The sequence below is a fragment of the Bos indicus genome, chromosome 8, assembly GCF_029378745.1.
Source record: "Bos indicus isolate NIAB-ARS_2022 breed Sahiwal x Tharparkar chromosome 8, NIAB-ARS_B.indTharparkar_mat_pri_1.0, whole genome shotgun sequence".
Classification (NCBI taxonomy): domain Eukaryota; kingdom Metazoa; phylum Chordata; class Mammalia; order Artiodactyla; family Bovidae; genus Bos; species Bos indicus.
This window is the reverse complement of record NC_091767.1, coordinates 98266550-98280527: the sequence shown is the minus strand read 5'-3', so window position 1 is coordinate 98280527 and position 13978 is coordinate 98266550.

Below are 13978 nucleotides of genomic sequence, written 5' to 3'. Positions count from 1 at the left end.
ATTTTATGCTTTTCAGAGAGTTGTCAGTTTCCGCCTCTCTTATTACCCACAGTCCATGGATAAAGAAACAGAGTGGATAGATCTGGTCACTTGCAGAAGGTAGCAGTCAATAAATGGCAGGGCTGGGTCTTATCCTGGGACTCCGCTAAGGAAAAGCAGAGGTAGATTTTGCTGGATTTTTGCCTGTAGTCGTCACTTTCAGCTCTGGGGAAACCCCAGTGAAAATCTGACTGGAGCCAATAGTTTCTTTACTTAGGGCAGACCAAGAATAGAACTAATATGCATTGGGCGCCTACCATGTCCCACACACCAGGGTAGGCATTTTTATACCTAAAAATCCTCATAACCAGGTGGGAAGTTTCACCCCAATTTAGTAGATGAGAAAAGCTAGCCAGTTGTTCAAGTCCTACATGTTATGTGGAACCCCAGGCTCTCTCTTCAGAGATGGGCTGCCTTCTTGAAGGAAGGAGTGTGGCTCTTGCATCTGTCCTCTGCTGGAGTCTGACCTGACAGCGGCTTTTTCAGCCCTCATCCCATGCTGCTTACTCCCTTGGTTGTCTCCACCCCTGCCCAGTGTGTCTGCGGATGGTATTTTTATTGCTGTGACGCAGAACTCGACTCTTCCCAGGCCAGTGCCATCTGTCTGCCCAGTGGATACTGAAGGCCCTTCATAGCACATACCATCCAGAGGCACATTCCACGCATGCATGGCTCAAAGGTAGCATTGTGTGGGCCCACATGTGTGTGCTTGCCCAGGCATCCCGGGCCCCAGGTGAGGCCCCTGGGATGAGACAGTCTGTCAGACTGCGTCTTGGGAAAGACTAGAGTGGTTGTTCCTGTTGTCTGTTCACAGATGTCTCTGTGCGGTGCCTTGGTGCTGGAGGCTGGGAGCCCCCTCTGTGACAGTCAGTGCCCTTCATTAACTGGGCCACTCATACATTGCACCCCACTTACTGAGCATCTGCTGTGTGTCACTCAGCCTTGTCCCTGAGGAGCTCAAAATCTGATGGGAAACATACAGAAAGTAAAAACCATTACTGTTTAATTTGTAGAAAGATGAAAAATTGTTCACAGTTTTTCTGTAGCTATTGCCACTTCCTAAGGGGAGTGGGATAATCCATGTTAGGGGAGACCCTTTGAGTTGGAGCCTTCCTCTCTTGTAGGTCCTTCCCTGATGGGCTCAGGCAAGGTTAGCTACTCACTCTTTCTTAGTTACACCGGGGGTGGCACATGTCACTTCTGTTGTAACTGTCCACCTGCTTGTCACTGTCTGCCATTAGATTATGAACTCTTTGAGAGGTTGACTAGTGCCTGATCTTTTTGACTTTTGGAAGCAGTATGGTTTTGGGATCAGAGACACCCAAATTTGAATGCCAGAGCTGCTAAGGACATTCAGGGTGAAGGACAAGGGTGAAGACAGTCAGGCACTTACCTTGGGTGCAAAGTTAAAGGGGCATTGGCAAACTCAGTAATCAAGGTAAACAAGGTTTTAGTGTAATATTTAAAATAAAATCAACATTAAGGTAAAAAATCCATGATGGACTAAATTTTAGGTAAAGACAGGACCTGATACAGAACTTGCATGACTTCTCAGTTGCCTCTGTGTAATATTAAGTTTTCATTAATTTGGATTAATTTCTGTATTAATATTGACTTCAAAAAATGTTTCCCTCAAGGAGCTCATGTTCTAGTGGAGTAGGTAGACATGTTCACAAATGAACATAATATACTGTAAAGGAATGTGCAACATACGTGTGCAAGAGGCACAGTTCACCTCCCAAGGTTGCTGTGGCTGCTTGTGGGGTGGATGTTGGGAAACACCATTGAGAAGTGACATTTGACCTGGGTTTTGAAGGATAAGAAATCAACAGCTGTGTGAGAGGTGGATGGTGGAAGAGAAGCAGAGAGAATTGCCTGAGAAGAAGCAGAAAATCATGGAAGTGCTGATCTATCTGTTGTTGTTCAGTCACTAAGGCGTGTCTGACTCTTTGCAACCCCATGGACTATAGCATAGCAGGCTCCTCTGACTTCCACTGTCTCCCAGAATTTATCTCAAATTCAGGTCATTGAGTTGGTGATGCTATTTAACCATCTCATCCTCTGTCACACCTTTCTCTTTTTGCCTTCAATCTTTCTCAGCATCCAGTCTTTTCCAATGAGTTAGTTGGCTCTTTGAATCAGGTGGCCAAAGTATTGGAGCTTCAGCTTCAGCAACAGTTCTTGCAATGAATGTTCAGGGTTGATTTCCTTTAGGATTGACTGGTTTGATCCCCTCGCAATCCAAGGGACTTTTGGAAGAAAAAAAAAGAGTCTTCTCCAGCACCATAATTTGAAAGGATTAATTCTTCAGCACTCAGCCTTCTTTATGGTCCAACTCTCACATCTGTACATGACTACTGGAAATAACATAGCTTTGACTATATGGACCTTTGTCTGCAAAGTAATGTCTCTGCTTTTTATAATAATACACAGTCTAGGTTGGTCATAGGTTTCCTTCCAAGGAGCAAGTGTCTTTTAATTTCATGGCTGCAGTCACTGTTTGCAGTGATTTTGGAGCCCAAGAAAATAAAAACTGTTAGTACTTCCACTTTTCCCCCTTCTGTTTTCCATAGAGTGATGGAACCAGATGCCGTGATCTTAGTTTTATTAATGTTGAGTTTCAGGCTAGCTTTTTCACTCTTCTCTTTCACCCTCATTAAGAGGCTCTTTAGTTCCTCTTCACTTTCTGCCATTAGAGTGGTATCATCTGCATGTCTGAGGTTGTTGATGTTTCTCCTGATATTCTTGTTTCTAGCTTGTGATTTGTCCAGCTCAGCACTTTGCATGATGTACTTCACATGTAGGTTAAATAAGCAGGGTGGCAATATACAGCCTTGTTATACTCCTTTCCCAATTTTGAACCTGTCTGTTATTGTTCCATGTCTGGTTCTAACTGTTCTGCTGCTTGACCTGCACATAGGTTTCTCAGGAGACAGATAAGATGGTTTCGTACTCCCATCTATCTATTAGACTAGGGAATGTCTAATAGGTTGGCTGTTAGTTTTGGTGAGAGTTGTTCAGTTGATAAGAGAAATCATAATTTCCATTCTGGTTGTGTTTCAAAGAGCATTCGAGGGAAGTTTCCGTACAGGCAATTAGAGATCCTGAGAGTGAGAATAGAAGAGAGGTTTTGGAGTCAGAGCTAAGAGGTAGGAGGTAAAGTCATGAAAGAATGCTTCTCAAGGGAATGGTGTGGGCTGTCTGGCCTTTTACAGAAAAACTTAGCTGACCCTTGGTCTATTTCAGAGCTAGTGTGCATAGAGTTCCTTATATAATTATGTCATTCAACCTTTACAATATTCCTGTATGATAGATTTTATTAGTTTATTATCTCTCATTTTAGACATGAAAACCTTAGTGAGGTAAAGTAACTTGTCCAAGATTACGTATTATGAGAGTCATTGCAATCTAGGACAGAGTTAAATCAGAGGAGATTGTCAAGGGAGAAGGCAGACTTTGTTTTGAATCTCTTTCAAAAAGGTCGCAAGTTCCTTGGGAAGGCTGGTGAAAGCTAAGGACACCACTTCTCCTCCTCTGCCCCAAGCACACACATGTGCAATATTTTTCATGTAATTTCAGGCAGTTGATGACTTCTGAAGTCACCTGTGATATTGTGACATAGGATAAGAAATACATATTTGATCTTTGTCCCAATTCTGGTACAGAACTCCTAAAACCCTTGGAATTTCCTCAGTGATAAGAGCAATAAAGGTGTCTTAATATTCATAACAAACTCCTTTCAACCATGCCTGAATTTTTGTTAATGAGATGAATCTGGGAAAGAACCTAAGGCTGGGGACTGGTTCCCAGCAAAACCAATCATGTGATTATAGGATTAGAACTTCTAGTCACACCCTGCTGACCTCCAGGAAGGGAAAAGGAGGGGCGGTTGAATCTATTGCTGATAGCTAATGATTTAATCAACCATTGTAACAGAGCAAAATCGGATAAAAATCAGAAAAGAGGATGGTATCGATTTTTAAAAAAATAAATTAGGATGAATCTCCATTGACATACCACACTCCATGGTTTACCTTAGGATTCACTCTTGGTGTGCATTCTGTGGGTTTGGATAACTATAATAATATGTATCAACCATTATAATGTCGTACAGAGTGTTTTCACTGCCCTAAAAATCCTTTGTGCTTTCTCTGTTTAACTTTCTTCCACCCCATCCCTGGTAGCAACTAATCTTTCTATTGTCTCCATAGTTTTGCCTTTTCCAGAAGGTCAGTGTAGCCTTTTCAGATTGGCTTTTTTCTTTTAGTAATATAAATGTAAGTTTCCTCATGTTCTTTTTGTGGCTTCTTAGCACTAAATATAGGGTTGGCCAAAAAGTTTATTTGGATTTTCCTGTATGATGCTATGGAAAAACCTGAACAAACTTTTTGGCCAGCCCAACAGTATTCCATTGTCTGGCTGTACCACAGTTTGTTCGTTCATTCACCTACAGAAGTACATCTTGGTTGCTTCCAAGTTTTGGCAATTATGAATAAAGTTGCTATAAGCATCTGTGTGTTGGTTTTTGTGTGGATGTAAGTTTTTAGCACCTTGTATAAATGTTAAAGAGTGTAGTTGCTGGATTGTATGTAAGAATATGCAAAAACCAACCAATCTGTCTTCCAAAGTGACTTACCATTTTGCCTCCCTACCAGCAAGATATGAGGACTCCTGTTGCTCCACATCCTTGTCAGCATTTGGTCTTGTTAGCCATTCTAATAGATGTAGTGTCATTTCCCTTTTGATGTGTAATGTGGAGCGTCTTTTCGTATGTTTATTTGCCATTAGTATATTTTTTTTTGGTGAAGTGCCTGTTAAGATCTTGGCCCATTTTTAAAGTTGAGTTTCAAGAGTTCTTTGTATGTTTTTGGTTATTAGTCCTTTATCAGATGTGTCTTATGCAAATGTTTTCTCAGTCTGTGGCTTGTCTTCTCATTCTCTTGATTTTGTCTTAAAAGTGAAAGTTTTAAATTTTATTGAAATGCAGCTTATCAGTTATTTTTTTCATGGATTTCATTTTTGCTGTTATAGTTAAAAAGATATTACCATATCCAAGGTCGTCTAGGTTTTCTCCTATGATATCTTCTAGGAGTTTTATAGTTCTGTACTTTACATTTAGGTCCATGATTTATTTTGAGTTGATTTTTGTGAAGGCTGTCAGGGTCTTAGTGTGGCTTTAATTTTATATTTCTCTTATGAAAAATGCTGTTAAGCTTTTTTTCCCACTTATTTCACATTTGTATATTTACTTTTATGGAATATTTATTCAAGTCTTTTGCCCAGCTTATTTGGGTTGTTTGTGTGTTTTGTTAATTTGTAAGGGTTCTTTATATATTCATTCCCGCCCCCCCCCCCCCCCACCGCCATGGATTTCCAGTGTTTCAGCACCATTTGTTGAAAAAACTTTTCCATTGAATTAACTTGGTTGATACCTAGTAAAAATGAGTAAAAAATGAGTTGGTTCTATATGTTTGAATCTGTTACTGAACTCTCTATTTTGTTTCGTTGATCTGTTTGTCTGATGTCAATACTGCCCTGTTTTGATTATAGGGGCTTTTTAGTGAGTCTTTAATTCAGGTAGTGTAAATATTTCAACTTTTCTTCCTTTTTTTTGAGATTGTTTATTTTGGTCATTCTAGGACTTTTGCTTTTCATATACATTTTAGAATCAACTTGTTAGCTAGAATTTTGACTGGGATAGCTTTTTGGATCCATGAACTTAGTGTTTATCTCCACATAATCAGATTGAGAAAATTTCATTTGTCCTCACTTTCCCCCTTTTTTCTATTATGAATTGGTGTTAAATTTTGTCAAATATCTTTTCTCATCTATTTATCATCACATGATTTTTCTCTCTTATTCTGTGAATGTGTTAATGAAATTAATTGACTGTTATACTGATATTAATGCCTGCATTTCTGGGATAAACTTCAGTTGGTCATGATATGTTACTATTTTTGTATATTGCTTAATTATATTGATATATTGTTAACATGTTAAAGACTTTTACATGTATGATCATGAGGAGTCTTTCTTGTTTGGTTTTGATATCAAATAATGCTGCCTTTGAAAAATATTTTGTTTTATTTTCTGAAAGAGTCTATAAATTTGGCATTTATATTTTCCTTAAATAGTTGATATAATTCATTGGTGAAGCTATCTGGACCTGGAGTTTTCCTTTTTGGAAGGATTTTGATAATGAATCAAATTAAAAAATAGATATGGTACAGTTTGGTTTTCTAGTTTTTAAGTTTTGGTAAATTATCTTTTTAAAGCAACTTCTCCATTTATCTTAGTTTTCAGATTTGTTAGCATAAAGTTGTCTATTTATGTCCCCTATTATTCTTTTTTAAAAAATGTATGAGTTTATTTATGGCTGTGCTAGGTCTCCATTGCTCCGTGGCTTCTTCTCTAGTTGCAGCCGGTTGAGGGTGCTGCTCTTCGCTGGCGTGTGCAGGCTTTTCACTGCATGGCTTCTCCTGTTGCAGAGCACGGGCCCTAGGGAGCGTGGGCTTCCGTAGTTGTGGCCCATGGGCTTAATAGTTGCGGTTCCTGGGCTCTAGAACATAGGCTCAATAGTTTGGCACACAGACTTAGTTGCTCTGCAGCATGTGGGATCTTCCCGGACCAGGGATTGAATCTGGATCTCCTGCATTGGCAGGTGGACTCTCTGCCCTGGAGCTACCAGGGAAGCACTCCTATTGTCCTTTTAATATCTGTCCATTTTTCATTTCGTATGTTGTTACTTTATGCTTTCTTTTTTGTGTGATATTGGCATTTTATCACTTTTATTATTTCTGATAAAAAACCAGCTTCTGACTTTTAAAATTTTCTCTATTTTTGTCCATTTTCTATTTCATTGATTCTGTTCTTATTAAATTTTTTTTTTTTTCTCCCCGAGGAAGAGTTTGCCACTTTCTGGAACTTAGTTTATTTGGATTTCTGTATGTTGTCACCTCTATGATGTGCTTGTAAAAAACTATGATTTGGTAGGACACCTGGCTTGGTCATGTTATGGTGGAAACAATAATCTCTTCTGACTCTCTACATCCTCTCTAACTGGAACTGCATCCATCTTTTAAATAAATATGCTGCACAATGAGTATTATTATTTCAGTTGCGTTCTTGTGGCAAAGCCCTGCTGAACTTTCAACACCAGTGAGTTCTCACTTACCATCCTCCACATCCCTTCCCCACCACATCAGTCGCTTGATTGCTGAGTCTTAAATACCCATAGAACGTGCCAGACTCAGCTTTTGTGTGGGATTCAAAGAGTTTTCTGGAAGAACAGTTTTGGTTATTAAAGAAAAGAGTCCAGGGAAGCAAATGCTGGTATAATGGTCAGAACTGGGTGCCCTCTAATTTGTGGGCTTTGTGTTTTGAGAAAGAATGAAAACTTCTAGCCTGTGACACATCCTGGCCAGGACTTGTTATAGCAGCTAATGTTTATCAGCCATATTGTTTTCCATGTCCTGTTTCAGGCTGTCTGCCGTCTTGTAAGAGGATGGGTCATGGCAGAAGTGGGTAAAATAGGAATAATAAAACCTATCCTGCAGGGCTGGTAGTAATGAAATGAGGTAATGTCTGTGACACAGATGGCATGTAATAGATGCTTAATAAATGCAACCTCTTATTACCTTTAGTTAGAAGAAAGGGGCTCTCAGAATTGAGGATGCTTTTATTTTCATGTAGAGACTGTATAGGACTGTTCAGAACTTGTGTAGCTTGTGTTATTTGTGTAACTCAATTTAAATCTTAACCCTCTCCCCCGCCTGATTTAAACCTAGTTAGAGAACTGGTGGGGTATGCTCAACAGTATTCTATATTCCTCATCAACCTTGGAGACTCCTGCAAAAAGTTCATTAAAGGGAAGAAGGAGTCAGGAGCATAAGCTTGGTCCTAGCCTTAGGGGCAACGCTAATCCTGTTCTTAGATCTCTCTTGTGCTTCAGCCCTTGTGGGTTCCTGTCTTTGTTGTTAGAACAGAGGGTGGTGTGTGTAAAAATCTTGTTGTTGTTCAGTCACTAAGTTGTGTTCAAACTCTTGGGACCTAATGGACTGCAGCATGCCAGGCTTCCCTGTCCTTCACTATCTCCTGGAGTTTGCTCAAATTCATGTCCATTGAGTCAGTGATGCTAGCTAAGTATCTCATCCATCTATTTAATTTGGTCTAAAATCATTTTGTGTTGAAATCAGGATTTCAAAGAGATCTGCACTCGTGTTTATTGCAGCATTATTCTCGATAGCAATATATGGAAACAAACATCCATCAAAAGATGAATAGATAAAGAAAATGTGGTGTGTATATGCACGCACACACACACACACACACACACAATAGATTATTGATCAACCTTAAAAAAAAGGAAATTTTTGACATGTGTGACATCATGAATGAACTCAGAGAACAGTATGCTAGGTGAAATAAGCCAGTCACAGAAGAACAAGGGCTGCATGATTCCTGTTATGTGAGGTATCTAAATTAGTCAAAGACATAGAAGCAGAGTGGAATGGTGGTGACCAGGGACTGAGGGGAGGAATAAATGGTTATTTGTTGCTCAGTGGGTATAGTGTTTTAGTTATGTAAGATGAATAGGTTCTAGAGATCTGTTAGAACGTAGTATCTGTATTAACCATACCGTACACTTAAACATTTGTTAAGAGGGTTATCTTAAGACTTCTCACCCCACCCCCCACCCCCCCCCACCCCCGCCACATACACACAAAGGACTAAGGAAACTTTTGGAGGTGGTAGATACGTTTATTATCTGATTGTGTATGCACACAGAATATGTGTATGTATGTGCATATATCACAGGTATATGCATATGTCCCAACTCATGGCACTGGATACATTAAGCATGCAGTTTTTTTGTACATCAATTATATTTCTGTAAGTCTGTTAAAAATAAAATAGTTCTGTGATGCTGAGTCCATTACCATATAGCTTTAAGATCAATGTGTTAGAGTGTGGCATGAGGGTAGGAGAGAGTTCTGCTACTTGTTAGGGAGCAGCACATATCTTTTTTGTCCCTCTCCTTCTTAAATCTCTTGGCCACCTCCCACCCCATCTCACCCCTCTAGGTTATCACAGAGAACCAGTTTGAGTTCCCTGAGTCACAGAGCAAATTCCCACTGGCTATCTATTTTACGTATGGTAACGTGTATGTTCCCATGCTGCTCTCTTCATTTGTCCCACCCTCTTCTTCCCCCACTGTGCCCACAAGTCTGTTCTCTAAGTCTGTCTCTCTATTGCTGCCCTTCAAATGGCTTCATCTTTCTAGATTCCACATATATGTGTTAATATATGATATTTGTTTTTCTCTTTCTGACTTACTTCACTCTGTATAATAGGCTCTAGGCTCATCCACCTCATTAGAACTGATTCAAATGCATTCCTTTTTATGGCTGAGTAATATTCAATTTTACATATATACCAGAACTGCTTTATCTGTTCATCTATCAATTGACATCTAGGTTGCTTCATGTCCTAGCTGTTGTAAATAGTGGCCACATGTTTTGGCTAAGTGGCTGACATCAGTGGGTAGAGGCAAAGTCTTCAGCTGGAGCTCTGACCATAGTGTCATTTCAAGGTCTTCCCAACTTAGGGATACCTCCTTTCTCTAGACCCAAGTCTTCTGTTTTTCTTAATGCAATAGGAAAGAAATTTGGGGCCACTAGAGACAGAGTTTGGTCTCATCCAGTTTTGTTCACTGTAAATTCAACTCATAAGCAGTATCCTGCTCGATGGTGGAAGTCTTCAACTGCCTGCAGGATCCTGGGCTCAGAGCTCATGGCGGCGACCAGGACAAGGGTTTGTCCTTGGAACTGAGTCTCTCATGGTTGAGGTTGCCCCCGGCAGGGAGAGGAGCCTCCTGTGACCATTTTCAGTATATGCTTTGGTGCAGAAACTGTGGACTCAAGGTAAAATTCAATTAGACTTTATGTTTTGCTTCATCTGGGATAAAGGGAAAACTTCTCTCTATTTACCAAGATGAACGTTTCAGAAGAGCAGAAAACACGTCTGAGATCAGAGAAGGTCTGTGTGTGGGTTTGGTGGGTGGCACCCCACCAAACAGTGGGTGCAGACATGCCGACGTCTTAGAGGAAAGGGGGCTTACCTTGGGTTTATTAGTTCCCCCTATACCCCTAGGGAGGAAGAATCCTGTCAAGGCTGGTGCTGGGTGTTTCAGGCACTGAGGGATTTTCTCAAGACTGTCGCCAGGGTACATGGTACCATAACTTCATTAGGCAGCAGTTTCAGGAGGTTTAATGGGGGCAGACAGTTGCGGCAGTATGAACAGCAGCATGAAGCAGGGTTGGTGGCTTTGAGAACATCGAGGGACAAGGCCTCTGCCATAGTGCAGTGTGCTGTTGCTGGCGGGTTCTGGCTGCATGGTGGCAGGAGGCACAATTACATGACTTGCCACCCAGCAGAGGCCAAAGAGCTGACGAAGGATGACACACACATCAGGAGAAAAGGAAACTGGTGAACACTATATGGCAGTGGGCAGGACTTGATCATGTGCCCATGTATGATCATCTTGCTCCATTGGCTCAGAGTGGAAACTTTGAAAAGGGTTTTGTTAATTTCCTAGGGCTGATGTAAAAAAATACAACTGTGTGGCTTAAAGCAGCAGAAATGTGTTCCCTTACACTTCTGTAGGCCAGAAATACGTAGTCAAGGTGCTGGCAGGGCTGCCCTTCTCTGACGGCTCTAGGGGACAATCTGTGCTTGCCTCTTCCAGGTTCTGGTGGCTGTTGGCATTCCTTGTGGCTGCCTTACTATCATACTCTACTTCCGTCTTCCCACTGCCTTCTCTGTGTGTGTTTCAAATCTCCCCATGCCTTTTTCTCATAAGGATACATGTCATTGGATTTCAGGCCCACCCAGGTAGTCCAGGATGATCTCATCTCAAGAGTTGTAATTACCTCTGAAAAGACCCTTTGCCCAAATAAGGCAGTATTTACAGCTTCCAGGAGTTTGGTGTGGACATATCTTTTTGGAGACCACCAGTCCCACACATTGCAGAGGGACAGGGTCAGAAGCCTAATAACGTCCAGTTGAGGGCTGCAGCTGGAGGGGTGGTCCTTTTATCTTGTGCTGCTGTGTCTGGCCTTATCCCCCTTTTCAAGCCGACAACTGACTTGATCCCTTTCTTGGCTCTGTCCCTCTAACACAAATGGACAATGACATACCACCACCTAAAATCTTTCTTTACCTTTTGATCAAAGAGCCATTTGCTACTTTTTATGAAGCCTTGAGGCCCTGTCTTTACCAGATGGTTAACATATAATACATACTTGTGTGTCTGTGGGTATATGTGTTCAGTGATTGTTCTCTTGCAGCAAATGACTTGGGGGACCAGCACCTTCCCCATGTCTGTGGGCTCACTGGGAGTCTTTTTCCCTGTGTGTAAGCATCATCTGGCAACATTTGTATTTTGGGGCCAAAACCAGTGAGCTGGTGGTAGGAGGGAAAAGGACAGCTCTGGAGTCAGACCTGCATTGAATGTAACCTGGTCCACTTGGCTCTGCTGTGGGACGGTGGCCATGTCACTGAGCCTTTCTGTTTCCTTGTCCTGAGAAAACGGATAATAATTTCTATTTCTATAATCATGGTGGGATTAAAAGAAACAAATGTATGTGTGGCATCTGGCACAGAGGAGGTGCTTAATAGGTTAGTTCCTTTTATCCTTTATTTCCTCTCATTCGTGTGTCTTGAGAAATCACCTTTCTGTCCCCCAAAGACATAACTCACTTCTAGTACTTTAGCTATGAAGACAAACATACAAATTGTTCAGCAGCAACCAATTTCGTGCCATGGCAACCTGCTGTTTTTAATTATCTGACTTACCGTGTAACAGCTGTGGGGCACTTGGTCTGGCCAAGTGGAATTGAGCCTTATGACGTGCTCCAGATGTGGAGGTGTTCTGCCAGGTGTTTATTTTGAGTATATAATGTGGCATTTTGGTACATGCAGTCTTTCTCTCTCCCCTGCCCCTCCTTCCTCCAACTCCACCCCAGATGTTCTTTTAGAAAAGATCTAGACTCCGGGCCTCAGCTCCAGACCTGGGCCTTAGAGCCAGAGTTTTGAATTTGGAGTCTTTTTAACCTGGGCTTCCTTCCTCTGGTGGGTTCCCCAGCTCCTTGGAGACCTGCTCTGTTACTTAGGAAAACCACTGCTGCTGCATTGAGAGGAACCTTCCTCTGGTGGATTCCCCAGCTCCTTGGAGACCTGCTCTGTTACTTAGGAAAACCACTGCTGCTGCTTTGAGAGGAAGCCATGCAGTGCCCTGGGCCTTGCCACTGTCTGTGTTCTGAGTTTTCACTTAGTGACGCCACTTTCTGAGCAGGGGCTTATCTTTCTATGAGGGAGGCAGCACTTCACTTTCAAACTGTGGCTTGAACAATTAAAAAATATATTATTTAGAATCTAGGAGGCCAGCCTTGAACTCAGTATGCCAAGTGGCTTTCTCCAACCGACCTGTTCTTTCTCATGCTGCAGCTGTCTTGGAGCCCTGCCTGGACGTGGGATCTGGCTATTACTGAGTAAAAATGGGGTAGCTGCTGGGAAAGTGCTGCCTTTGGAAGTGGAAATATGTTTTTGGAATTGTCTTACTTTTTTATAATCTTTGTCAATTTGAGAGAAGTCCTTTGGATCATTGACCTCCCCCCCCAACCCCAACTCCTACCACCTTTGCATTTTTGCAAATTTTTGACCAAAATCTTTGGGGTAATTTGTTGCAAGAATTGAGCACATTTATACATTAAAAAAAAAAAAAAGAGAATGAAGTAATGCCATTTTCAGCAACATGGATGCAACTAGAGATTTTCATACTAAGTGAAGTAAGAAAAAGACAAATACCATATGATATCACTTATATGCAGAAATTACTATATGGCACAAGTGAACCTCTCTATGAAACAGACTCACAGGCATAGCGAACAGACCCATGGTTGCCAAGGGGGAGTGGAGTGGGAGAGGGAGGGATTGGGAGTTTGGGGTTAGTAGATGCAAATTATTACAAATAGAATGGATAAACAACAAAGTCGTGCTGTATGGCACAGGGAACTATATTCAATATCCCAGGATAAACCATAACTGAAAAGAATATAAAAAAGAATGGATACTGAATGTGTATAACTGAGTCACTCTGCTGTACCACAGAAATTAACACAACATTGTGAATCAAGTATGAATGAATATTAATATTCACACGAAGTCAGTTCACCAGGCCTATCTGTGCGTGCTAAGTCACTCCAGTCGTGTTCGACCTATGGACTGTAGCCCCTCAGGCTCCTCTGTCCATGGGATTCTCCAGGCAAGGATACTGGAGTGGGTTGCATGCCCTCCTCCAGAGGATCTTCCCGACTCAGGGACTGAAATGGCAGCTCCTATATCGCAGGCAGATTCTTCACCACTGAGTCACCAGGGAGGCCCAAACCAGTTATACTTCAATTAAAAAAAGAACAAATTTAACTGATGGTGGCTGGTATGGAACGGGGTTTAGGTCATCATTTAATTCAGTTTCACTTTGATAATTATTTTTTGATCACTTGCCGTATACAGAAACTCTTCTTTAATGCTGGGAGAATAATTGCCAGTAAAGCAAAGTTCCTGCCCTCATGGAGCAGGTAGGGAACAAAATCTGGTAGGGAACAAAAATAATGAGTAAAATGAATAAATATATGCTATTTTTAAGGTATGGTAAATGCTAAATGAAAATTAATCAGAATGAGAGAATAGAAAACAAGGATTTTTTCCTTTTAGAAAACTTCAAAACAGTCGTTTGAACAAGGTAGAAGTGTGTACTTTTCTTGTACAAGATCATGCAGTCCACTGCTGCCAGTCTAGCTCCCAGGTCACCAGACACCGGGCACCTTTTGTCCTCTTGTTCTGCCATCTTCAGATGTGGCTCGCATACCCTGGCCCTGCA